Genomic DNA, 24,745 nt, shown 5'->3' on the forward strand with positions numbered 1-24,745 from the left:
GGTCATCAAGGGTGACAACGCCTGCCCACATGTGTTTCGTCAGCACCCCCCCCCCCCACTCCAAAACGGAGGAGTAAAACTCAAAAAAGTCCCCTCGGCCCACCAATAACCAAAAGCCCAATCAAGGCAATCTCTTTCTCATGCCTCTATCTGAAAAGTTGGATAAAATCTTATATGAAAAAAAAAGTCTTTTAAAGAAATCCCTTATTCCGAGGTCACCGTAGCCACCAGATCCAGTCTGTATCCGCTTCAGTCACCCGGATCCAGTCCGTATCCAGAGAAGATGGTGGATCAACACCTAGAAAGGACCTCTATGGCCCAGAAACACAGCGGAGACCGTGACAACTAGATGAGCCGCAGATACAAATCCCCTGTAAAGACCACCTGGACAAGACCACAGGAAACAGATGATTCTTCTGCACAGTCTGACATTCCTGCAGCCTGGAGCTGATCTACTGGTTTCGTCTGACAAGGGGAGAACTGTCTCCCCGACTGAGCCTGGTTTCTCACCGGGTTTTTTCTCCATCTTTTCACCGATCGAGTTTTGGTTTCTTGCCTCTGTCGCCTCTGGCAGGCGGAGCTTGGGACACTTCATGTACAGAGATATCGTTGACTTGATTGCAAATTATTGCACAGATACTATTTAAAACTGAACTTAGCTGAATGATGTCATCAAAGAGTTCAATAACGAAATGCCTTTAACTGTCATTTTGCTTTTTGACGCACTGTGTTCCTAATTAATGTTGTTCAGTTGCATTGACGCAATACTTTTTGTTTAAAGCGCAATTTAAAAAAAAAAAAAAAAAAAAAAAAGAGTCCAAACAATGACCCCTGCTACGGGTAGTGTTCCAAGTGTTATGCGACTTCAGCTAATGATGGGTCCATCAGAAATTTTACGGTGCTAGGGCTGGGTCTGCGTCAGAAGAAGCCATGCATTGTTTAGTTATGTCAGTGCAGTGCCGTCGGTTGGGGGAGAAACGGCAGCATGCACGGCTCCTCGTTAGTATAGTGGACAGTATCTCCGCCTGTCACGCGGAAGACCGGGGTTCGATTCCCCGACGGGGAGAGCTGGTTCTTTTCGTCTTCCGAACGATCCATCCAAAATTTTTGGTTGGAGTCGCAGGTCACAGAAGGAGTTCTGCTTCGACGTCAGCCCGAGCCAAAGGACATGCGTTGGCCGGGAATCGAACCCGGGTCAACTGCTTGGAAGGCAGCTATGCTCACCACTATGCCACCAACGCAGGTGGAAGTCAGCAGCTTTATTGACGCACTGTGTTCCTAATTAATGTTGTTCAGTTGCATTGACACAATATTTTTTGTTTAAAGCGCAATTTAAAAAAAAAAAAAAAAAAAAAGAGTCCAAACAATGACCCCTGCTACGGGTAGTGTTGCAAGTGTTATGCGACTTCAGCTAATGATGGGTCCATCCGATATTATTCCATCCAAAAGTTTTGGGTGGAGGCACAGGTCACAGAGGGAGTTCTGCTTCGACGTCAGCCCGAGCCAAAGGACATGCGTTGGCCGGGAATTGAACCCGGGTCAACTGCTTGGAAGGCAGCTATGCTCACCACTATACCACCAACGCAGCAGGCATTCAGCAACTTGCGCCGTCAGTAAGAAGGCTCGAAGTGCACGAGTCGCCGATAGGGCTAGAGGAGCAGATGAGATCTTTGTTTGGACCCGTCACTAAAGAGAGCCTTCAAGAATTTGCATCCCGTCACGAACAAGAAAACGCTGCCTTCCCATCCGGCTAAATAAACACGAAGTGGTCAAACGCAGAGAGTGCCCATTCAGACGATGACCAGGGGCAAGCCCTCTCGCAGCATGCTGGCGGACGGTCAAACTGATTCTGCTCTTGACATTTCGATGTAGCTCTGCAGTGAGCAGAGCACCCAAAAATACAGGTCACTCGCAAAAGTTCCCCTCCACGGAAATCTTTAGTAAAAGGCGAAAGATTTATGCGACAATGAAGAGAAACTCGAGCTGTGTCTGCAAACGCTCGGGCCTGTGCGCTCCCTCTGTTAAACTACTACGCTCGCCAAGGGTCATCAAGGGTGACAACGCCTGCCCACATGTGTTTCGTCAGCACCCCCCCCCCCACTCCAAAACGGAGGAGTAAAACTCAAAAAAGTCCCCTCGGCCCACCAATAACCAAAAGCCCAATCAAGGCAATCTCTTTCTCATGCCTCTATCTGAAAAGTTGGATAAAATCTTATATGAAAAAAAAAGTCTTTTAAAGAAATCCCTTATTCCGAGGTCACCGTAGCCACCAGATCCAGTCTGTATCCGCTTCAGTCACCCGGATCCAGTCCGTATCCAGAGAAGATGGTGGATCAACACCTAGAAAGGACCTCTATGGCCCAGAAACACAGCGGAGACCGTGACAACTAGATGAGCCGCAGATACAAATCCCCTGTAAAGACCACCTGGACAAGACCACAGGAAACAGATGATTCTTCTGCACAGTCTGACATTCCTGCAGCCTGGAGCTGATCTACTGGTTTCGTCTGACAAGGGGAGAACTGTCTCCCCGACTGAGCCTGGTTTCTCTCCGGGTTTTTTCTCCATCTTTTCACCGATCGAGTTTTGGTTTCTTGCCTCTGTCGCCTCTGGCAGGCGGAGCTTGGGACACTTCATGTACAGAGATATCGTTGACTTGATTGCAAATTATTGCACAGATACTATTTAAAACTGAACTTAGCTGAATGATGTCATCAAAGAGTTCAATAACGAAATGCCTTTAACTGTCATTTTGCTTTTTGACGCACTGTGTTCCTAATTAATGTTGTTCAGTTGCATTGACGCAATACTTTTTGTTTAAAGCGCAATTTAAAAAAAAAAAAAAAAAAAAAAGAGTCCAAACAATGACCCCTGCTACGGGTAGTGTTCCAAGTGTTATGCGACTTCAGCTAATGATGGGTCCATCAGAAATTTTACGGTGCTAGGGCTGGGTCTGCGTCAGAAGAAGCCATGCATTGTTTAGTTATGTCAGTGCAGTGCCGTCGGTTGGGGGAGAAACGGCAGCATGCATGGCTCCTTGTTAGTATAGTGGACAGTATCTCCGCCTGTCACGCGGAAGACCGGGGTTCGATTCCCCGACGGGGAGAGCTGGTTCTTTTCGTCTTCCGAACGATCCATCCAAAATTTTTGGTTGGAGTCGCAGGTCACAGAAGGAGTTCTGCTTCGACGTCAGCCCGAGCCAAAGGACATGCGTTGGCCGGGAATCGAACCCGGGTCAACTGCTTGGAAGGCAGCTATGCTCACCACTATACCACCAACACAGGTGGAAGTCAGCAGCTTTATTGACGCACTGTGTTCCTAATTAATGTTGTTCAGTTGCATTGACACAATACTTTTTGTTTAAAGCGCAATTTAAAAAAAAAAAAAAAAAAAAAGAGTCCAAACAATGACCCCTGCAACGGGTAGTGTTGCAAGTGTTATGCGACTTCAGCTAATGATGGGTCCATCCGATATTATTCCATCCAAAAGTTTTGGGTGGAGGCACAGGTCACAGAGGGAGTTCTGCTTCGACGTCAGCCCGAGCCAAAGGACATGCGTTGGCCGGGAATCGAACCCGGGTCAACTGCTTGGAAGGCAGCTATGCTCACCACTATACCACCAACGCAGGCGGAAGTCAGCAGCTTTATTGACGCACTGTGTTCCTAATTAATGTTGTTCAGTTGCATTGACACAATACTTTTTGTTTAAAGCGCAATTTAAAAAAAAAAAAAAGAGTCCAAACAATGAGCCCTGCTACGGGTAGTGTTGCAAGTGTTATGCGACTTCAGCTAATGATGGGTCCATCCGATATTATTCCATCCAAAAGTTTTGGGTGGAGGCACAGGTCACAGAGGGAGTTCTGCTTCGACGTCAGCCCGAGCCAAAGGACATGCGTTGGCCGGGAATCGAACCCGGGTCAACTGCTTGGAAGGCAGCTATGCTCACCACTATACCACCAACGCAGCAGGCATTCAGCAACTTGCGCCGTCAGTAAGAAGGCTCGAAGTGCACGAGTCGCCGATAGGGCTAGAGGAGCAGATGAGATCTTTGTTTGGACCCGTCACTAAAGAGAGCCTTCAAGAATTTGCATCCCGTCACGTACAAGAAAACGCTGCCTTCCCATCCGGCTAAATAAACACGAAGTGGTCAAACGCAGAGAGTGCCCATTCAGACGATGACCAGGGGCAAGCCCTCTCGCAGCATGCTGGCGGACGGTCAAACTGATTCTGCTCTTGACATTTCGATGTAGCTCTGCAGTGAGCAGAGCACCCAAAAATACAGGTCACTCGCAAAAGTTCCCCTCCACGGAAATCTTTAGTAAAAGGCGAAAGATTTATGCGACAATGAAGAGAAACTCGAGCTGTGTCTCCAAACGCTCGGGCCTGTGCGCTGCCTCTGTTAAACTACTACGCTCGCCAAGGGTCATCAAGGGTGACAACGCCTGCCCACATGTGTTTCGTCAGCACCCCCCCCCCCACTCCAAAACGGAGGAGTAAAACTCAAAAAACTCCCCTCGGCCCACCAATAACCAAAAGCCCAATCAAGGCAATCTCTTTCTCATGCCTCTATCTGAAAAGTTGGATAAAATCTTATATGAAAAAAAAAGTATTTTAAAGAAATCCCTTATTCCGAGGTCACCGTAGCCACCAGATCCAGTCTGTATCCGCTTCAGTCACCCGGATCCAGTCCGTATCCAGAGAAGATGGTGGATCAACACCTAGAAAGGACCTCTATGGCCCAGAAACACAGCGGAGACCGTGACAACTAGATGAGCCGCAGATACAAATCCCCTGTAAAGACCACCTGGACAAGACCACAGGAAACAGATGATTCTTCTGCACAGTCTGACATTCCTGCAGCCTGGAGCTGATCTACTGGTTTCGTCTGACAAGGGGAGAACTGTCTCCCCGACTGAGCCTGGTTTCTCACCGGGTTTTTTCTCCATCTTTTCACCGATCGAGTTTTGGTTTCTTGCCTCTGTCGCCTCTGGCAGGCGGAGCTTGGGACACTTCATGTACAGAGATATCGTTGACTTGATTGCAAATTATTGCACAGATACTATTTAAAACTGAACTTAGCTGAATGATGTCATCAAAGAGTTCAATAACGAAATGCCTTTAACTGTCATTTTGCTTTTTGACGCACTGTGTTCCTAATTAATGTTGTTCAGTTGCATTGACGCAATACTTTTTGTTTAAAGCGCAATTTAAAAAAAAAAAAAAAAAAAAAAAAGAGTCCAAACAATGACCCCTGCTACGGGTAGTGTTCCAAGTGTTATGCGACTTCAGCTAATGATGGGTCCATCAGAAATTTTACGGTGCTAGGGCTGGGTCTGCGTCAGAAGAAGCCATGCATTGTTTAGTTATGTCAGTGCAGTGCCGTCGGTTGGGGGAGAAACGGCAGCAAGCACGGCTCCTCGTTAGTATAGTGGACAGTATCTCCGCCTGTCACGCGGAAGACCGGGGTTCGATTCCCCGACGGGGAGAGCTGGTTCTTTTTGTCTTCTGAACGATCCATCCAAAATTTTTGGTTGGAGTCGCAGGTCACAGAAGGAGTTCTGCTTCGACGTCAGCCCGAGCCAAAGGACATGCGTTGGCCGGGAATCGAACCCGGGTCAACTGCTTGGAAGGCAGCTATGCTCACCACTATACCACCAACGCAGGTGGAAGTCAGCAGCTTTATTGACGCACTGTGTTCCTAATTAATGTTGTTCAGTTGCATTGACACAATACTTTTTGTTTAAAGCGCAATTTAAAAAAAAAAAAAAAAAAAGAGTCCAAACAATGACCCCTGCTACGGGTAGTGTTGCAAGTGTTATGCGACTTCAGCTAATGATGGGTCCATCCCATATTATTCCATCCAAAAGTTTTGGGTGGAGGCACAGGTCACAGAGGGAGTTCTGCTTCGACGTCAGCCCGAGCCAAAGGACATGCGTTGGCCGGGAATCGAACCCGGGTCAACTGCTTGGAAGGCAGCTATGCTCACCACTATACCACCAACGCAGCAGGCATTCAGCAACTTGCGCCGTCAGTAAGAAGGCTCGAAGTGCACGAGTCGCCGATAGGGCTAGAGGAGCAGATGAGATCTTTGTTTGGACCCGTCACTAAAGAGAGCCTTCAAGAATTTGCATCCCGTCACGTACAAGAAAACGGTGCCTTCCCATCCGGCTAAATAAACACGAAGTGGTCAAACGCAGAGAGTGCCCATTCAGACGATGACCAGGGGCAAGCCCTCTCGCAGCATGCTGGCGGACGGTCAAACTGATTCTGCTCTTGACATCTCGATGTAGCTCTGCAGTGAGCAGAGCACCCAAAAATACAGGTCACTCGCAAAAGTTCCCCTCCACGGAAATCTTTAGTAAAAGGCGAAAGATTTATGCGACAATGAAGAGAAACTCGAGCTGTGTCTCCAAACGCTCGGGCCTGTGCGCTGCCTCTGTTAAACTACTACGCTCGCCAAGGGTCATCAAGGGTGACAACGCCTGCCCACATGTGTTTCGTCAGCACCCCCCCCCCCCACTCCAAAACGGAGGAGTAAAACTCAAAAAAGTCCCCTCGGCCCACCAATAACCAAAAGCCCAATCAAGGCAATCTCTTTCTCATGCCTCTATCTGAAAAGTTGGATAAAATCTTATATGAAAAAAAAAGTCTTTTAAAGAAATCCCTTATTCCGAGGTCACCGTAGCCACCAGATCCAGTCTGTATCCGCTTCAGTCACCCGGATCCAGTCCGTATCCAGAGAAGATGGTGGATCAACACCTAGAAAGGACCTCTATGGCCCAGAAACACAGCGGAGACCGTGACAACTAGATGAGCCGCAGATACAAATCCCCTGTAAAGACCACCTGGACAAGACCACAGGAAACAGATGATTCTTCTGCACAGTCTGACATTCCTGCAGCCTGGAGCTGATCTACTGGTTTCGTCTGACAAGGGGAGAACTGTCTCCCCGACTGAGCCTGGTTTCTCACCGGGTTTTTTCTCCATCTTTTCACCGATCGAGTTTTGGTTTCTTGCCTCTGTCGCCTCTGGCAGGCGGAGCTTGGGACACTTCATGTACAGAGATATCGTTGACTTGATTGCAAATTATTGCACAGATACTATTTAAAACTGAACTTAGCTGAATGATGTCATCAAAGAGTTCAATAACGAAATGCCTTTAACTGTCATTTTGCTTTTTGACGCACTGTGTTCCTAATTAATGTTGTTCAGTTGCATTGACGCAATACTTTTTGTTTAAAGCGCAATTTAAAAAAAAAAAAAAAAAAAAAAAAGAGTCCAAACAATGACCCCTGCTACGGGTAGTGTTCCAAGTGTTATGCGACTTCAGCTAATGATGGGTCCATCAGAAATTTTACGGTGCTAGGGCTGGGTCTGCGTCAGAAGAAGCCATGCATTGTTTAGTTATGTCAGTGCAGTGCCGTCGGTTGGGGGAGAAACGGCAGCATGCACGGCTCCTCGTTAGTATAGTGGACAGTATCTCCGCCTGTCACGCGGAAGACCGGGGTTCGATTCCCCGACGGGGAGAGCTGGTTCTTTTCGTCTTCCGAACGATCCATCCAAAATTTTTGGTTGGAGTCGCAGGTCACAGAAGGAGTTCTGCTTCGACGTCAGCCCGAGCCAAAGGACATGCGTTGGCCGGGAATCGAACCCGGGTCAACTGCTTGGAAGGCAGCTATGCTCACCACTATGCCACCAACGCAGGTGGAAGTCAGCAGCTTTATTGACGCACTGTGTTCCTAATTAATGTTGTTCAGTTGCATTGACACAATATTTTTTGTTTAAAGCGCAATTTAAAAAAAAAAAAAAAAAAAAAGAGTCCAAACAATGACCCCTGCTACGGGTAGTGTTGCAAGTGTTATGCGACTTCAGCTAATGATGGGTCCATCCGATATTATTCCATCCAAAAGTTTTGGGTGGAGGCACAGGTCACAGAGGGAGTTCTGCTTCGACGTCAGCCCGAGCCAAAGGACATGCGTTGGCCGGGAATTGAACCCGGGTCAACTGCTTGGAAGGCAGCTATGCTCACCACTATACCACCAACGCAGCAGGCATTCAGCAACTTGCGCCGTCAGTAAGAAGGCTCGAAGTGCACGAGTCGCCGATAGGGCTAGAGGAGCAGATGAGATCTTTGTTTGGACCCGTCACTAAAGAGAGCCTTCAAGAATTTGCATCCCGTCACGAACAAGAAAACGCTGCCTTCCCATCCGGCTAAATAAACACGAAGTGGTCAAACGCAGAGAGTGCCCATTCAGACGATGACCAGGGGCAAGCCCTCTCGCAGCATGCTGGCGGACGGTCAAACTGATTCTGCTCTTGACATTTCGATGTAGCTCTGCAGTGAGCAGAGCACCCAAAAATACAGGTCACTCGCAAAAGTTCCCCTCCACGGAAATCTTTAGTAAAAGGCGAAAGATTTATGCGACAATGAAGAGAAACTCGAGCTGTGTCTGCAAACGCTCGGGCCTGTGCGCTCCCTCTGTTAAACTACTACGCTCGCCAAGGGTCATCAAGGGTGACAACGCCTGCCCACATGTGTTTCGTCAGCACCCCCCCCCCCCACTCCAAAACGGAGGAGTAAAACTCAAAAAAGTCCCCTCGGCCCACCAATAACCAAAAGCCCAATCAAGGCAATCTCTTTCTCATGCCTCTATCTGAAAAGTTGGATAAAATCTTATATGAAAAAAAAAGTCTTTTAAAGAAATCCCTTATTCCGAGGTCACCGTAGCCACCAGATCCAGTCTGTATCCGCTTCAGTCACCCGGATCCAGTCCGTATCCAGAGAAGATGGTGGATCAACACCTAGAAAGGACCTCTATGGCCCAGAAACACAGCGGAGACCGTGACAACTAGATGAGCCGCAGATACAAATCCCCTGTAAAGACCACCTGGACAAGACCACAGGAAACAGATGATTCTTCTGCACAGTCTGACATTCCTGCAGCCTGGAGCTGATCTACTGGTTTCGTCTGACAAGGGGAGAACTGTCTCCCCGACTGAGCCTGGTTTCTCTCCGGGTTTTTTCTCCATCTTTTCACCGATCGAGTTTTGGTTTCTTGCCTCTGTCGCCTCTGGCAGGCGGAGCTTGGGACACTTCATGTACAGAGATATCGTTGACTTGATTGCAAATTATTGCACAGATACTATTTAAAACTGAACTTAGCTGAATGATGTCATCAAAGAGTTCAATAACGAAATGCCTTTAACTGTCATTTTGCTTTTTGACGCACTGTGTTCCTAATTAATGTTGTTCAGTTGCATTGACGCAATACTTTTTGTTTAAAGCGCAATTTAAAAAAAAAAAAAAAAAAAAAAGAGTCCAAACAATGACCCCTGCTACGGGTAGTGTTCCAAGTGTTATGCGACTTCAGCTAATGATGGGTCCATCAGAAATTTTACGGTGCTAGGGCTGGGTCTGCGTCAGAAGAAGCCATGCATTGTTTAGTTATGTCAGTGCAGTGCCGTCGGTTGGGGGAGAAACGGCAGCATGCATGGCTCCTTGTTAGTATAGTGGACAGTATCTCCGCCTGTCACGCGGAAGACCGGGGTTCGATTCCCCGACGGGGAGAGCTGGTTCTTTTCGTCTTCCGAACGATCCATCCAAAATTTTTGGTTGGAGTCGCAGGTCACAGAAGGAGTTCTGCTTCGACGTCAGCCCGAGCCAAAGGACATGCGTTGGCCGGGAATCGAACCCGGGTCAACTGCTTGGAAGGCAGCTATGCTCACCACTATACCACCAACACAGGTGGAAGTCAGCAGCTTTATTGACGCACTGTGTTCCTAATTAATGTTGTTCAGTTGCATTGACACAATACTTTTTGTTTAAAGCGCAATTTAAAAAAAAAAAAAAAAAAAAGAGTCCAAACAATGACCCCTGCAACGGGTAGTGTTGCAAGTGTTATGCGACTTCAGCTAATGATGGGTCCATCCGATATTATTCCATCCAAAAGTTTTGGGTGGAGGCACAGGTCACAGAGGGAGTTCTGCTTCGACGTCAGCCCGAGCCAAAGGACATGCGTTGGCCGGGAATCGAACCCGGGTCAACTGCTTGGAAGGCAGCTATGCTCACCACTATACCACCAACGCAGGCGGAAGTCAGCAGCTTTATTGACGCACTGTGTTCCTAATTAATGTTGTTCAGTTGCATTGACACAATACTTTTTGTTTAAAGCGCAATTTAAAAAAAAAAAAAAGAGTCCAAACAATGAGCCCTGCTACGGGTAGTGTTGCAAGTGTTATGCGACTTCAGCTAATGATGGGTCCATCCGATATTATTCCATCCAAAAGTTTTGGGTGGAGGCACAGGTCACAGAGGGAGTTCTGCTTCGACGTCAGCCCGAGCCAAAGGACATGCGTTGGCCGGGAATCGAACCCGGGTCAACTGCTTGGAAGGCAGCTATGCTCACCACTATACCACCAACGCAGCAGGCATTCAGCAACTTGCGCCGTCAGTAAGAAGGCTCGAAGTGCACGAGTCGCCGATAGGGCTAGAGGAGCAGATGAGATCTTTGTTTGGACCCGTCACTAAAGAGAGCCTTCAAGAATTTGCATCCCGTCACGTACAAGAAAACGCTGCCTTCCCATCCGGCTAAATAAACACGAAGTGGTCAAACGCAGAGAGTGCCCATTCAGACGATGACCAGGGGCAAGCCCTCTCGCAGCATGCTGGCGGACGGTCAAACTGATTCTGCTCTTGACATTTCGATGTAGCTCTGCAGTGAGCAGAGCACCCAAAAATACAGGTCACTCGCAAAAGTTCCCCTCCACGGAAATCTTTAGTAAAAGGCGAAAGATTTATGCGCCAATGAAGAGAAACTCGAGCTGTGTCTGCAAACGCTCGGGCCTGTGCGCTGCCTCTGTTAAACTACTACGCTCGCCAAGGGTCATCAAGGGTGACAACGCCTGCCCACATGTGTTTCGTCAGCACCCCCCCCCCCCCACTCCAAAACGGAGGAGTAAAACTCAAAAAAGTCCCCTCGGCCCACCAATAACCAAAAGCCCAATCAAGGCAATCTCTTTCTCATGCCTCTATCTGAAAAGTTGGATAAAATCTTATATGAAAAAAAAGTCTTTTAAAGAAATCCCTTATTCCGAGGTCACCGTAGCCAACAGATCCAGTCTGTATCCGCTTCAGTCACCCGGATCCAGTCCGTATCCAGAGAAGATGGTGGATCAACACCTAGAAAGGACCTCTATGGCCCAGAAACACAGCGGAGACCGTGACAACTAGATGAGCCGCAGATACAAATCCCCTGTAAAGACCACCTGGACAAGACCACAGGAAACAGATGATTCTTCTGCACAGTCTGACATTCCTGCAGCCTGGAGCTGATCTACTGGTTTCGTCTGACAAGGGGAGAACTGTCTCCCCGACTGAGCCTGGTTTCTCACCGGGTTTTTTCTCCATCTTTTCACCGATCGAGTTTTGGTTTCTTGCCTCTGTCGCCTCTGGCAGGCGGAGCTTGGGACACTTCATGTACAGAGATATCGTTGACTTGATTGCAAATTATTGCACAGATACTATTTAAAACTGAACTTAGCTGAATGATGTCATCAAAGAGTTCAATAACGAAATGCCTTTAACTGTCATTTTGCTTTTTGACGCACTGTGTTCCTAATTAATGTTGTTCAGTTGCATTGACGCAATACTTTTTGTTTAAAGCGCAATTTAAAAAAAAAAAAAAAAAAAAAAGAGTCCAAACAATGACCCCTGCTACGGGTAGTGTTCCAAGTGTTATGCGACTTCAGCTAATGATGGGTCCATCAGAAATTTTACGGTGCTAGGGCTGGGTCTGCGTCAGAAGAAGCCATGCATTGTTTAGTTATGTCAGTGCAGTGCCGTCGGTTGGGGGAGAAACGGCAGCATGCACGGCTCCTCGTTAGTATAGTGGACAGTATCTCCGCCTGTCACGCGGAAGACCGGGGTTCGATTCCCCGACGGGGAGAGCTGGTTCTTTTCGTCTTCCGAACGATCCATCCAAAATTTTTGGTTGGAGTCGCAGGTCACAGAAGGAGTTCTGCTTCGACGTCAGCCCGAGCCAAAGGACATGCGTTGGCCGGGAATCGAACCCGGGTCAACTGCTTGGAAGGCAGCTATGCTCACCACTATGCCACCAACGCAGGTGGAAGTCAGCAGCTTTATTGACGCACTGTGTTCCTAATTAATGTTGTTCAGTTGCATTGACACAATACTTTTTGTTTAAAGCGCAATTTAAAAAAAAAAAAAAAAAAAAAAGAGTCCAAACAATGACCCCTGCTACGGGTAGTGTTGCAAGTGTTATGCGACTTCAGCTAATGATGGGTCCATCCGATTATTATTCCATCCAAAAGTTTTGGGTTGAGGCACAGGTCACAGAGGGAGTTCTGCTTCGATGTCAGCCTGAGCCAAAGGACATGCGTTGGCCGGGAATCGAACCTGGGTCAACTGCTTGGAAGGCAGCTATGCTCACCACTATACCACCAACGCAGCAGGCATTCAGCAACTTGCGCCGTCAGTAAGAAGGCTCGAAGTGCACGAGTCGCCGATAGGGCTAGAGGAGCAGATGAGATCTTTGTTTGGACCCGTCACTAAAGAGAGCCTTCAAGAATTTGCATCCCGTCACGTACAAGAAAACGCTGCCTTCCCATCCGGCTAAATAAACACGAAGTGGTCAAACGCAGAGAGTGCCCATTCAGACGATGACCAGGGGCAAGCCCTCTCGCAGCATGCTGGCGGACGGTCAAACTGATTCTGCTCTTGACATTTCGATGTAGCTCTGCAGTGAGCAGAGCACCCAAAAATACAGGTCACTCGCAAAAGTTCCGCTCCACGGAAATCTTTAGTAAAAGGCGAAAGATTTATGCGACAATGAAGAGAAACTCGAGCTGTGTCTCCAAACGCTCGGGCCTGTGCACTGGCTCTGTTAAACTACTACGCTCGCCAAGGGTCATCAAGGGTGACAACGCCTGCCCACATGTGTTTCGTCAGCACCCCCCCCCCACTCCAAAACGGAGGAGTAAAACTCAAAAAAGTCCCCTCGGCCCACCAATAACCAAAAGCCCAATCAAGGCAATCTCTTTCTCATGCCTCTATCTGAAAAGTTGGATAAAATCTTATATGAAAAAAAAAGTCTTTTAAAGAAATCCCTTATTCCGAGGTCACCGTAGCCACCAGATCCAGTCTGTATCCGCTTCAGTCACCCGGATCCAGTCCGTATCCAGAGAAGATGGTGGATCAACACCTAGAAAGGACCTCTATGGCCCAGAAACACAGCGGAGACCGTGACAACTAGATGAGCCGCAGATACAAATCCCCTGTAAAGACCACCTGGACAAGACCACAGGAAACAGATGATTCTTCTGCACAGTCTGACATTCCTGCAGCCTGGAGCTGATCTACTGGTTTCGTCTGACAAGGGGAGAACTGTCTCCCCGACTGAGCCTGGTTTCTCACCGGGTTTTTTCTCCATCTTTTCACCGATCGAGTTTTGGTTTCTTGCCTCTGTCGCCTCTGGCAGGCGGAGCTTGGGACACTTCATGTACAGAGATATCGTTGACTTGATTGCAAATTATTGCACAGATACTATTTAAAACTGAACTTAGCTGAATGATGTCATCAAAGAGTTCAATAACGAAATGCCTTTAACTGTCATTTTGCTTTTTGACGCACTGTGTTCCTAATTAATGTTGTTCAGTTGCATTGACGCAATACTTTTTGTTTAAAGCGCAATTTAAAAAAAAAGAAAAAAAAAAAAGAGTCCAAACAATGACCCCTGCTACGGGTAGTGTTCCAAGTGTTATGCGACTTCAGCTAATGATGGGTCCATCAGAAATTTTACGGTGCTAGGGCTGGGTCTGCGTCAGAAGAAGCCATGCATTGTTTAGTTATGTCAGTGCAGTGCCGTCGGTTGGGGGAGAAACGGCAGCATGCACGGCTCCTCGTTAGTATAGTGGACAGTATCTCCGCCTGTCACGCGGAAGACCGGGGTTCGATTCCCCGACGGGGAGAGCTGGTTCTTTTCGTCTTCCGAACGATCCATCCAAAATTTTTGGTTGGAGTCGCAGGTCACAGAAGGAGTTCTGCTTCGACGTCAGCCCGAGCCAAAGGACATGCGTTGGCCGGGAATCGAACCCGGGTCAACTGCTTGGAAGGCAGCTATGCTCACCACTATGCCACCAACGCAGGTGGAAGTCAGCAGCTTTATTGACGCACTGTGTTCCTAATTAATGTTGTTCAGTTGCATTGACACAATACTTTTTGTTTAAAGCGCAATTTAAAAAAAAAAAAAAAAAAAAAAAAGAGTCCAAACAATGACCCCTGCTACGGGTAGTGTTGCAAGTGTTATGCGACTTCAGCTAATGATGGGTCCATCCGATTATTATTCCATCCAAAAGTTTTGGGTTGAGGCACAGGTCACAGAGGGAGTTCTGCTTCGATGTCAGCCTGAGCCAAAGGACATGCGTTGGCCGGGAATCGAACCCGGGTCAACTGCTTGGAAGGCAGCTATGCTCACCACTATACCACCAACGCAGGCGGAAGTCAGCAGCTTTATTGACGCACTGTGTTCCTAATTAATGTTGTTCAGTTGCATTGACGCAATACTTTTTGTTTAAAGCGCAATTTAAAAAAAAAAAAAAAAAAAAAAAGAGTCCAAACAATGACCCCTGCTACGGGTAGTGTTCCAAGTGTTATGCGACTTCAGCTAATGATGGGTCCATCAGAAATTTTACGGTGCTAGGGCTGGGTCTGCGTCAGAAGAAGCCATGCATTGTTTAGTTATGTCAGTGCAGTGCCGTCGGTTGGGGGAGAAACGGCAGCATGCACGGCTCCTCGTTAGTATAGTGGACAGTATCTCCGCCTGTCACGCGGAAGACCGGGGTTCGATTCCCCGACGGGGAGAGCTGGTTCTTTTCGTCTTCCGAACGATCCATCCAAAATTTTTGGTTGGAGTCGCAGGTCACAGAAGGAGTTCTGCTTCGACGTCAGCCCGAGCCAAAGGACATGCGTTGGCCGGGAATCGAACCCGGGTCAACTGCTTGGAAGGCAGCTATGCTCACCACTATACCACCAACGCAGGTGGAAGTCAGCAGCTTTATTGACGCACTGTGTTCCTAATTAATGTTGTTCAGTTGCATTGACACAATACTTTTTGTTTAAAGCGCAATTTAAAAAAAAAAAAAAAAAAAGAGTCCAAACAATGACCCCTGCTACGGGTAGTGTTGCAAGTGTTATGCGACTTCAGCTAATGATGGGTCCATCCGATATTATTCCATCCAAAAGTTTTGGGTGGAGGCACAGGTCACAGAGGGAGTTCTGCTTCGACGTCAGCCCGAGCCAAAGGACATGCGTTGGCCGGGAATCGAACCCGGGTCAACTGCTTGGAAGGCAGCTATGCTCACCACTATACCACCAACGCAGCAGGCATTCAGCAACTTGCGCCGTCAGTAAGAAGACTCGAAGTGCACGAGTCGCCGATAGGGCTAGAGGAGCAGATGAGATCTTTGTTCAGACCCGTCACTAAAGAGAGCCTTCAAGAATTTGCATCCCGTCACGTACAAGAAAACGCTGCCTTCCCATCCGGCTAAATAAACACGAAGTGGTCAAACGCAGAGAGTGCCCATTCAGACGATGACCAGTGGCAAGCCCTCTCGCAGCATGCTGGCGGACGGTCAAACTGATTCTGCTCTTGACATTTCGATGTAGCTCTGCAGTGAGCAGAGCACCCAAAAATACAGGTCACTCACAAAAGTTCCCCTCCACGGAAATCTTTAGTAAAAGGCGAAAGATTTATGCGACAATGAAGAGAAACTCGAGCTGTGTCTCCAAACGCTCGGGCCTGTGCGCTGCCTCTGTTAAACTACTACGCTCGCCAAGGGTCATCAAGGGTGACAACGCCTGCCCACATGTGTTTCGTCAGCACCCCCCCCCCCCCCCACTCCAAAACGGAGGAGTAAAACTCAAAAAAGTCCCCTCGGCCCACCAATAACCAAAAGCCCAATCAAGGCAATCTCTTTCTCATGCCTCTATCTGAAAAGTTGGATAAAATCTTATATGAAAAAAAAGTCTTTTAAAGAAATCCCTTATTCCGAGGTCACCGTAGCCACCAGATCCAGTCTGTATCCGCTTCAGTCACCCGGATCCAGTCCGTATCCAGAGAAGATGGTGGATCAACACCTAGAAAGGACCTCTATGGCCCAGAAACACAGCGGAGACCGTGACAACTAGATGAGCCGCAGATACAAATCCCCTGTAAAGACCACCTGGACAAGACCACAGGAAACAGATGATTCTTCTGCACAGTCTGACATTCCTGCAGCCTGGAGCTGATCTACTGGTTTCGTCTGACAAGGGGAGAACTGTCTCCCCGACTGAGCCTGGTTTCTCACCGGGTTTTTTCTCCATCTTTTCACCGATCGAGTTTTGGTTTCTTGCCTCTGTCGCCTCTGGCAGGCGGAGCTTGGGACACTTCATGTACAGAGATATCGTTGACTTGATTGCAAATTATTGCACAGATACTATTTAAAACTGAACTTAGCTGAATGATGTCATCAAAGAGTTCAATAACGAAATGCCTTTAACTGTCATTTTGCTTTTTGACGCACTGTGTTCCTAATTAATGTTGTTCAGTTGCATTGACGCAATACTTTTTGTTTAAAGCGCAATTTAAAAAAAAAAAAAAAAAAAAAAGAGTCCAAACAATGACCCCTGCTACGGGTAGTGTTCCAAGTGTTATGCGACTTCAGCTAATGATGGGTCCATCAGAAATTTTACGGTGCTAGGGCTGGGTCTGCGTCAGAAGAAGCCATGCATTGTTTAGTTATGTCAGTGCAGTGCCGTCGGTTGGGGGAGAAACGGCAGCATGCACGGCTCCTCGTTAGTATAGTGGACAGTATCTCCGCCTGTCACGCGGAAGACCGGGGTTCGATTCCCCGACGGGGAGAGCTGGTTCTTTTCGTCTTCCGAACGATCCATCCAAAATTTTTGGTTGGAGTCGCAGGTCACAGAAGGAGTTCTGCTTCGACGTCAGCCCGAGCCAAAGGACATGCGTTGGCCGGGAATCGAACCCGGGTCAACTGCTTGGAAGGCAGCTATGCTCACCACTATACCACCAACGCAGGTGGAAGTCAGCAGCTTTATTGACGCACTGTGTTCCTAATTAATGTTGTTCAGTTGCATTGACACAATACTTTTTGTTTAAAGCGCAATTTAAAAAAAAAAAAAAAAAAAAAAAAAAAGAGTCCAAACAATGACCCCTGCTACGGGTAGTGTTGCAAGTGTTATGCGACTTCAGCTAATGATGGGTCCATCCGATATTATTCCATCCAAAAGTTTTGGGTGGAGGCACAGGTCACAGAGGGAGTTCTGCTTCGACGTCAGCCCGAGCCAAAGGACATGCGTTGGCCGGGAATCGAACCCGGGTCAACTGCTTGGAAGGCAGCTATGCTCACCACTATACCACCAACGCAGGCGGAAGTCAGCAGCTTTATTGACGCACTGTGTTCCTAATTAATGTTGTTCAGTTGCATTGACACAATACTTTTTGTTTAAAGCGCAATTTAAAAAAAAAAAAAAGAGTCCAAACAATGAGCCCTGCTACGGGTAGTGTTGCAAGTGTTATGCGACTTCAGCTAATGATGGGTCCATCCGATATTATTCCATCCAAAAGTTTTGGGTGGAGGCACAGGTCACAGAGGGAGTTCTGCTTCGACGTCAGCCCGAGCCAAAGGACATGCGTTGGCCGGGAATCGAACCCGGGTCAACTGCTTGGAAGGCAGCTATGCTCACCACTATACCACCAACGCAGCAGGCATTCAGCAACTTGCGCCGTCAGTAAGAAGGCTCGAAGTGCACGAGTCGCCGATAGGGCTAGAGGAGCAGATGAGATCTTTGTTCGGACCCGTCACTAAAGAGAGCCTTCAAGAATTTGCATCCCGTCACGTACAAGAAAACGCTGCCTTCCCATCCGGCTAAATAAACACGAAGTGGTCAAACGCAGAGAGTGCCCATTCAGACGATGACCAGGGGCAAGCCCTCTCGCAGCATGCTGGCGGACGGTCAAACTGATTCTGCTCTTGACATTTCGATGTAGCTCTGCAGTGAGCAGAGCACCCAAAAATACAGGTCACTCGCAAAAGTTCCCCTCCACGGAAATCTTTAGTAAAAGGCGAAAGATTTATGCGCCAATGAAGAGAAACTCGAGCTGTGTCTGCAAACGCTCGGGCCTGTGCGCTGCCTCTGTTAAACTACTACGCTCGCCAAGGGTCATCAAGGGTGACAACGCCTGCCCACATGTGTTTCGTCAGCACCCCCCCCCCCCCCCCCACTCCAAAACGGAGGAGTAAAACTCAAAAAAGTCCCCTCGGCCCACCAATAACCAAAAGCCCAATCAAGGCAATCTCTTTCTCATGCCTCTATCTGAAAAGTTGGATAAAATCTTATATGAAAAAAAAGTCTTTTAAAGAAATCCCTTATTCCGAGGTCACCGTAGCCACCAGATCCAGTCTGTATCCGCTTCAGTCACCCGGATCCAGTCCGTATCCAGAGAAGATGGTGGATCAACACCTAGAAAGGACCTCTATGGCCCAGAAACACAGCGGAGACCGTGACAACTAGATGAGCCGCAGATACAAATCCCCTGTAAAGACCACCTGGACAAGACCACAGGAAACAGATGATTCTTCTGCACAGTCTGACATTCCTGCAGCCTGGAGCTGATCTACTGGTTTCGTCTGACAAGGGGAGAACTGTCTCCCCGACTGAGCCTGGTTTCTCACCGGGTTTTTTCTCCATCTTTTCACCGATCGAGTTTTGGTTTCTTGCCTCTGTCGCCTCTGGCAGGCGGAGCTTGGGACACTTCATGTACAGAGATATCGTTGACTTGATTGCAAATTATTGCACAGATACTATTTAAAACTGAACTTAGCTGAATGATGTCATCAAAGAGTTCAATAACGAAATGCCTTTAACTGTCATTTTGCTTTTTGACGCACTGTGTTCCTAATTAATGTTGTTCAGTTGCATTGACGCAATACTTTTTGTTTAAAGCGCAATTTAAAAAAAAAAAAAAAAAAAAAAAGAGTCCAAACAATGACCCCTGCTACGGGTAGTGTTCCAAGTGTTATGCGACTTCAGCTAATGATGGGTCCATCAGAAATTTTACGGTGCTAGGGCTGGGTCTGCGTCAGAAGAAGCCATGCATTGTTTAGTTATGTCAGTGCAGTGCCGTCGGTTGGGGGAGAAACGGCAGCATGCACGGCTCCTCGTTAGTATAGTGGACAGTATCTCCGCCTGTCACGCGGAAGACCGGGGTTCGATTCCCCGACGGGGAGAGCTGGTTCTTTTCGTCTTCCGAACGATCCATCCAAAATTTTTGGTTGGAGTCGCAGGTCACAGAAGGAGTTCTGCTTCGACGTCAGCCCGAGCCAAAGGACATGCGTTGGCCGGGAATCGAACCCGGGTCAACTGCTTGGAAGGCAGCTATGCTCACCACTATACCACCAACGCAGGTGGAAGTCAGCAGCTTTATTGACGCACTGTGTTCCTAATTAATGTTGTTCAGTTGCATTGACACAATACTTTTTGTTTAAAGCGCAATTTAAAAAAAAAAAAAAAAAAAAAAAAAGAGTCCAAACAATGACCCCTGCTACGGGTAGTGTTGCAAGTGTTATGCGACTTCAGCTAATGATGGGTCCATCCGATATTATTCCATCCAAAAGTTTTGGGTGGAGGCACAGGTCACAGAGGGAGTTCTGCTTCGACGTCAGCCCGAGCCAAAGGACATGCGTTGGCCGGGAATCGAACCCGGGTCAACTGCTTGGAAGGCAGCTATGCTCACCACTATACCACCAACGCAGGCGGAAGTCAGCAGCTTTATTGACGCACTGTGTTCCTAATTAATGTTGTTCAGTTGCATTGACACAATACTTTTTGTTTAAAGCGCAATTTAAAAAAAAAAAAAAGAGTCCAAACAATGAGCCCTGCTACGGGTAGTGTTGCAAGTGTTATGCGACTTCAGCTAATGATGGGTCCATCCGATATTATTCCATCCAAAAGTTTTGGGTGGAGGCACAGGTCACAGAGGGAGTTCTGCTTCGACGTCAGCCCGAGCCAAAGGACATGCGTTGGCCGGGAATCGAACCCGGGTCAACTGCTTGGAAGGCAGCTATGCTCACCACTATACCACCAACGCAGCAGGCATTCAGCAACTTGCGCCGTCAGTAAGAAGGCTCGAAGTGCACGAGTCGCCGATAGGGCTAGAGGAGCAGATGAGATCTTTGTTCGGACCCGTCACTAAAGAGAGCCTTCAAGAATTTGCATCCCGTCACGTACAAGAAAACGCTGCCTTCCCATCCGGCTAAATAAACACGAAGTGGTCAAACGCAGAGAGTGCCCATTCAGACGATGACCAGGGGCAAGCCCTCTCGCAGCATGCTGGCGGACGGTCAAACTGATTCTGCTCTTGACATTTCGATGTAGCTCTGCAGTGAGCAGAGTACCCAAAAATACAGGTCACTCGCAAAAGTTCCCCTCCACGGAAATCTTTAGTAAAAGGCGAAAGATTTATGCGCCAATGAAGAGAAACTCGAGCTGTGTCTGCAAACGCTCGGGCCTGTGCGCTGCCTCTGTTAAACTACTACGCTCGCCAAGGGTCATCAAGGGTGACAACGCCTGCCCACATGTGTTTCGTCAGCACCCCCCCCCCCCCACTCCAAAACGGAGGAGTAAAACTCAAAAAAGTCCCCTCGGCCCACCAATAACCAAAAGCCCAATCAAGGCAATCTCTTTCTCATGCCTCTATCTGAAAAGTTGGATAAAATCTTATATGAAAAAAAAGTCTTTTAAAGAAATCCCTTATTCCGAGGTCACCGTAGCCACCAGATCCAGTCTGTATCCGCTTCAGTCACCCGGATCCAGTCCGTATCCAGAGAAGATGGTGGATCAACACCTAGAAAGGACCTCTATGGCCCAGAAACACAGCGGAGACCGTGACAACTAGATGAGCCGCAGATACAAATCCCCTGTAAAGACCACCTGGACAAGACCACAGGAAACAGATGATTCTTCTGCACAGTCTGACATTCCTGCAGCCTGGAGCTGATCTACTGGTTTCGTCTGACAAGGGGAGAACTGTCTCCCCGACTGAGCCTGGTTTCTCACCGGGTTTTTTCTCCATCTTTTCACCGATCGAGTTTTGGTTTCTTGCCTCTGTCGCCTCTGGCAGGCGGAGCTTGGGACACTTCATGTACAGAGATATCGTTGACTTGATTGCAAATTATTGCACAGATACTATTTAAAACTGAACTTAGCTGAATGATGTCATCAAAGAGTTCAATAACGAAATGCCTTTAACTGTCATTTTGCTTTTTGACGCACTGTGTTCCTAATTAATGTTGTTCAGTTGCATTGACGCAATACTTTTTGTTTAAAGCGCAATTTAAAAAAAAAAAAAAAAAAAAAAAGAGTCCAAACAATGACCCCTGCTACGGGTAGTGTTCCAAGTGTTATGCGACTTCAGCTAATGATGGGTCCATCAGAAATTTTACGGTGCTAGGGCTGGGTCTGCGTCAGAAGAAGCCATGCATTGTTTAGTTATGTCAGTGCAGTGCCGTCGGTTGGGGGAGAAACGGCAGCATGCACGGCTCCTCGTTAGTATAGTGGACAGTATCTCCGCCTGTCACGCGGAAGACCGGGGTTCGATTCCCCGACGGGGAGAGCTGGTTCTTTTCGTCTTCCGAACGATCCATCCAAAATTTTTGGTTGGAGTCGCAGGTCACAGAAGGAGTTCTGCTTCGACGTCAGCCCGAGCCAAAGGACATGCGTTGGCCGGGAATCGAACCCGGGTCAACTGCTTGGAAGGCAGCTATGCTCACCACTATACCACCAACGCAGGTGGAAGTCAGCAGCTTTATTGACGCACTGTGTTCCTAATTAATGTTGTTCAGTTGCATTGACACAATACTTTTTGTTTAAAGCGCAATTTAAAAAAAAAAAAAAAAAAAAAAAAAAGAGTCCAAACAATGACCCCTGCTACGGGTAGTGTTGCAAGTGTTATGCGACTTCAGCTAATGATGGGTCCATCCGATATTATTCCATCCAAAAGTTTTGGGTGGAGGCACAGGTCACAGAGGGAGTTCTGCTTCGACGTCAGCCCGAGCCAAAGGACATGCGTTGGCCGGGAATCGAACCCGGGACAACTGCTTGGAAGGCAGCTATGCTCACCACTATACCACCAACGCAGGCGGAAGTCAGCAGCTTTATTGACGCACTGTGTTCCTAGTTAATGTTGTTCAGTTGCATTGACACAATACTTTTTGTTTAAAGCGCAATTTAAAAAAAAAAAAAGAGTCCAAACAATGAGCCCTGCTACGGGTAGTGTTGCAAGTGTTATGCGACTTCAGCTAATGATGGGTCCATCCGATATTATTCCATCCAAAAGTTTTGGGTGGAGGCACAGGTCACAGAGGGAGTTCTGCTTCGACGTCAGCCCGAGCCAAAGGACATGCGTTGGCCGGGAATCGAACCCGGGTCAACTGCTTGGAAGGCAGCTATGCTCACCACTATACCACCAACGCAGCAGGCATTCAGCAACTTGCGCCGTCAGTAAGAAGGCTCGAAGTGCACGAGTCGCCGATAGGGCTAGAGGAGCAGATGAGATCTTTGTTTGGACCCGTCACTAAAGAGAGCCTTCAAGAATTTGCATCCCGTCACGTACAAGAAAACGCTGCCTTCCCATCCGGCTAAATAAACACGAAGTGGTCAAACGCAGAGAGTGCCCATTCAGACGATGACCAGGGGCAAGCCCTCTCGCAGCATGCTGGCGGACGGTCAAACTGATTCTGCTCTTGACATTTCGATGTAGCTCTGCAGTGAGCAGACCACCCAAAAATACAGGTCACTCGCAAAAGTTCCCCTCCACGGAAATCTTTAGTAAAAGGCGAAAGATTTATGCGACAATGAAGAGAAACTCGAGCTGTGTCTCCAAACGCTCGGGCCTGTGCGCTGCCTCTGTTAAACTACTACGCTCGCCAAGGGTCATCAAGGGTGACAACGCCTGCCCACATGTGTTTCGTCAGCACCCCCCCCCCCCCCCACTCCAAAACGGAGGAGTAAAACTCAAAAAAGTCCCCTCGGCCCACCAATAACCAAAAGCCCAATCAAGGCAATCTCTTTCTCATGCCTCTATCTGAAAAGTTGGATAAAATCTTATATGAAAAAAAAAGTCTTTTAAAGAAATCCCTTATTCCGAGGTCACCGTAGCCACCAGATCCAGTCTGTATCCGCTTCAGTCACCCGGATCCAGTCCGTATCCAGAGAAGATGGTGGATCAACACCTAGAAAGGACCTCTATGGCCCAGAAACACAGCGGAGACCGTGACAACTAGATGAGCCGCAGATACAAATCCCCTGTAAAGACCACCTGGACAAGACCACAGGAAACAGATGATTCTTCTGCACAGTCTGACATTCCTGCAGCCTGGAGCTGATCTACTGGTTTCGTCTGACAAGGGGAGAACTGTCTCCCCGACTGAGCCTGGTTTCTCTCCGGGTTTTTTCTCCATCTTTTCACCGATCGAGTTTTGGTTTCTTGCCTCTGTCGCCTCTGGCAGGCGGAGCTTGGGACACTTCATGTACAGAGATATCGTTGACTTGATTGCAAATTATTGCACAGATACTATTTAAAACTGAACTTAGCTGAATGATGTCATCAAAGAGTTCAATAACGAAATGCCTTTAACTGTCATTTTGCTTTTTGATGCACTGTGTTCCTAATTAATGTTGTTCAGTTGCATTGACGCAATACTTTTTGTTTAAAGCGCAATTTAAAAAAAAAAAAAAAAAAAAAAAAGAGTCCAAACAATGACCCCTGCTACGGGTAGTGTTCCAAGTGTTATGCGACTTCAGCTAATGATGGGTCCATCAGAAATTTTACGGTGCTAGGGCTGGGTCTGCGTCAGAAGAAGCCATGCATTGTTTAGTTATGTCAGTGCAGTGCCGTCGGTTGGGGGAGAAACGGCAGCATGCACGGCTCCTTGTTAGTATAGTGGACAGTATCTCCGCCTGTCACGCGGAAGACCGGGGTTCGATTCCCCGACGGGGAGAGCTGGTTCTTTTCGTCTTCCGAACGATCCATCCAAAATTTTTGGTTGGAGTCGCAGGTCACAGAAGGAGTTCTGCTTCGACGTCAGCCCGAGCCAAAGGACATGCGTTGGCCGGGAATCGAACCCGGGTCAACTGCTTGGAAGGCAGCTATGCTCACCACTATACCACCAACGCAGGTGGAAGTCAGCAGCTTTATTGACGCACTGTGTTCCTAATTAATGTTGTTCAGTTGCATTGACACAATACTTTTTGTTTAAAGCGCAATTTAAAAAAAAAAAAAAAAAAAAGAGTCCAAACAATGACCCCTGCTACGGGTAGTGTTGCAAGTGTTATGCGACTTCAGCTAATGATGGGTCCATCCGATATTATTCCATCCAAAAGTTTTGGGTGGAGGCACAGGTCACAGAGGGAGTTCTGCTTCGACGTCAGCCCGAGCCAAAGGACATGCGTTGGCCGGGAATCGAACCCGGGTCAACTGCTTGGAAGGCAGCTATGCTCACCACTATACCACCAACGCAGGCGGAAGTCAGCAGCTTTATTGACGCACTGTGTTCCTAATTAATGTTGTTCAGTTGCATTGACACAATACTTTTTGTTTAAAGCGCAATTTAAAAAAAAAAAAAAGAGTCCAAACAATGAGCCCTGCTACGGGTAGTGTTGCAAGTGT

At 47.8% G+C, this 24,745-nt stretch overlaps 13 non-coding genes across 13 annotated transcripts; all 13 read right to left on the bottom strand.

Moving 5' to 3' along the window:
• Nucleotides 1–1,870: 1,870 nt before the first annotated feature.
• On the bottom strand, nucleotides 1,871–1,985 carry LOC127980326 (U5 spliceosomal RNA). Its single transcript, XR_008159356.1, has one exon. It is a non-coding gene; the product is annotated as a U5 spliceosomal RNA (small nuclear RNA).
• Nucleotides 1,986–3,553: 1,568 nt separating this feature from the next.
• trnag-ucc (transfer RNA glycine (anticodon UCC)) lies at nucleotides 3,554–3,625 on the bottom strand. The gene has a single exon. It is a non-coding gene; the product is annotated as a tRNA-Gly (tRNA).
• A 265-nt stretch (nucleotides 3,626–3,890) lies between these two features.
• Nucleotides 3,891–3,962, bottom strand: trnag-ucc (transfer RNA glycine (anticodon UCC)). The gene has a single exon. It is a non-coding gene; the product is annotated as a tRNA-Gly (tRNA).
• Nucleotides 3,963–4,247: 285 nt separating this feature from the next.
• LOC127980327 (U5 spliceosomal RNA) lies at nucleotides 4,248–4,362 on the bottom strand. Its single transcript, XR_008159357.1, has one exon. It is a non-coding gene; the product is annotated as a U5 spliceosomal RNA (small nuclear RNA).
• A 1,226-nt stretch (nucleotides 4,363–5,588) lies between these two features.
• Nucleotides 5,589–5,660, bottom strand: trnag-ucc (transfer RNA glycine (anticodon UCC)). Its single transcript has one exon. It is a non-coding gene; the product is annotated as a tRNA-Gly (tRNA).
• A 627-nt stretch (nucleotides 5,661–6,287) lies between these two features.
• LOC127980329 (U5 spliceosomal RNA) lies at nucleotides 6,288–6,402 on the bottom strand. Its single transcript, XR_008159359.1, has one exon. It is a non-coding gene; the product is annotated as a U5 spliceosomal RNA (small nuclear RNA).
• A 1,928-nt stretch (nucleotides 6,403–8,330) lies between these two features.
• On the bottom strand, nucleotides 8,331–8,445 carry LOC127980330 (U5 spliceosomal RNA). Its single transcript, XR_008159360.1, has one exon. It is a non-coding gene; the product is annotated as a U5 spliceosomal RNA (small nuclear RNA).
• Nucleotides 8,446–10,707: 2,262 nt separating this feature from the next.
• Nucleotides 10,708–10,822, bottom strand: LOC127980910 (U5 spliceosomal RNA). Its single transcript, XR_008159910.1, has one exon. It is a non-coding gene; the product is annotated as a U5 spliceosomal RNA (small nuclear RNA).
• A 1,928-nt stretch (nucleotides 10,823–12,750) lies between these two features.
• Nucleotides 12,751–12,865, bottom strand: LOC127980961 (U5 spliceosomal RNA). Its single transcript, XR_008159958.1, has one exon. It is a non-coding gene; the product is annotated as a U5 spliceosomal RNA (small nuclear RNA).
• A 2,814-nt stretch (nucleotides 12,866–15,679) lies between these two features.
• On the bottom strand, nucleotides 15,680–15,795 carry LOC127980138 (U5 spliceosomal RNA). The gene has a single exon (XR_008159175.1). It is a non-coding gene; the product is annotated as a U5 spliceosomal RNA (small nuclear RNA).
• Nucleotides 15,796–18,065: 2,270 nt separating this feature from the next.
• LOC127980911 (U5 spliceosomal RNA) lies at nucleotides 18,066–18,180 on the bottom strand. Its single transcript, XR_008159911.1, has one exon. It is a non-coding gene; the product is annotated as a U5 spliceosomal RNA (small nuclear RNA).
• Nucleotides 18,181–20,452: 2,272 nt separating this feature from the next.
• On the bottom strand, nucleotides 20,453–20,567 carry LOC127981000 (U5 spliceosomal RNA). The gene has a single exon (XR_008159995.1). It is a non-coding gene; the product is annotated as a U5 spliceosomal RNA (small nuclear RNA).
• Nucleotides 20,568–22,835: 2,268 nt separating this feature from the next.
• LOC127980967 (U5 spliceosomal RNA) lies at nucleotides 22,836–22,950 on the bottom strand. Its single transcript, XR_008159963.1, has one exon. It is a non-coding gene; the product is annotated as a U5 spliceosomal RNA (small nuclear RNA).
• Nucleotides 22,951–24,745: the final 1,795 nt, after the last annotated feature.

Source organism: Carassius gibelio, chromosome B19, assembly GCF_023724105.1.
Source record: "Carassius gibelio isolate Cgi1373 ecotype wild population from Czech Republic chromosome B19, carGib1.2-hapl.c, whole genome shotgun sequence".
Lineage (NCBI taxonomy): Eukaryota > Metazoa > Chordata > Actinopteri > Cypriniformes > Cyprinidae > Carassius > Carassius gibelio.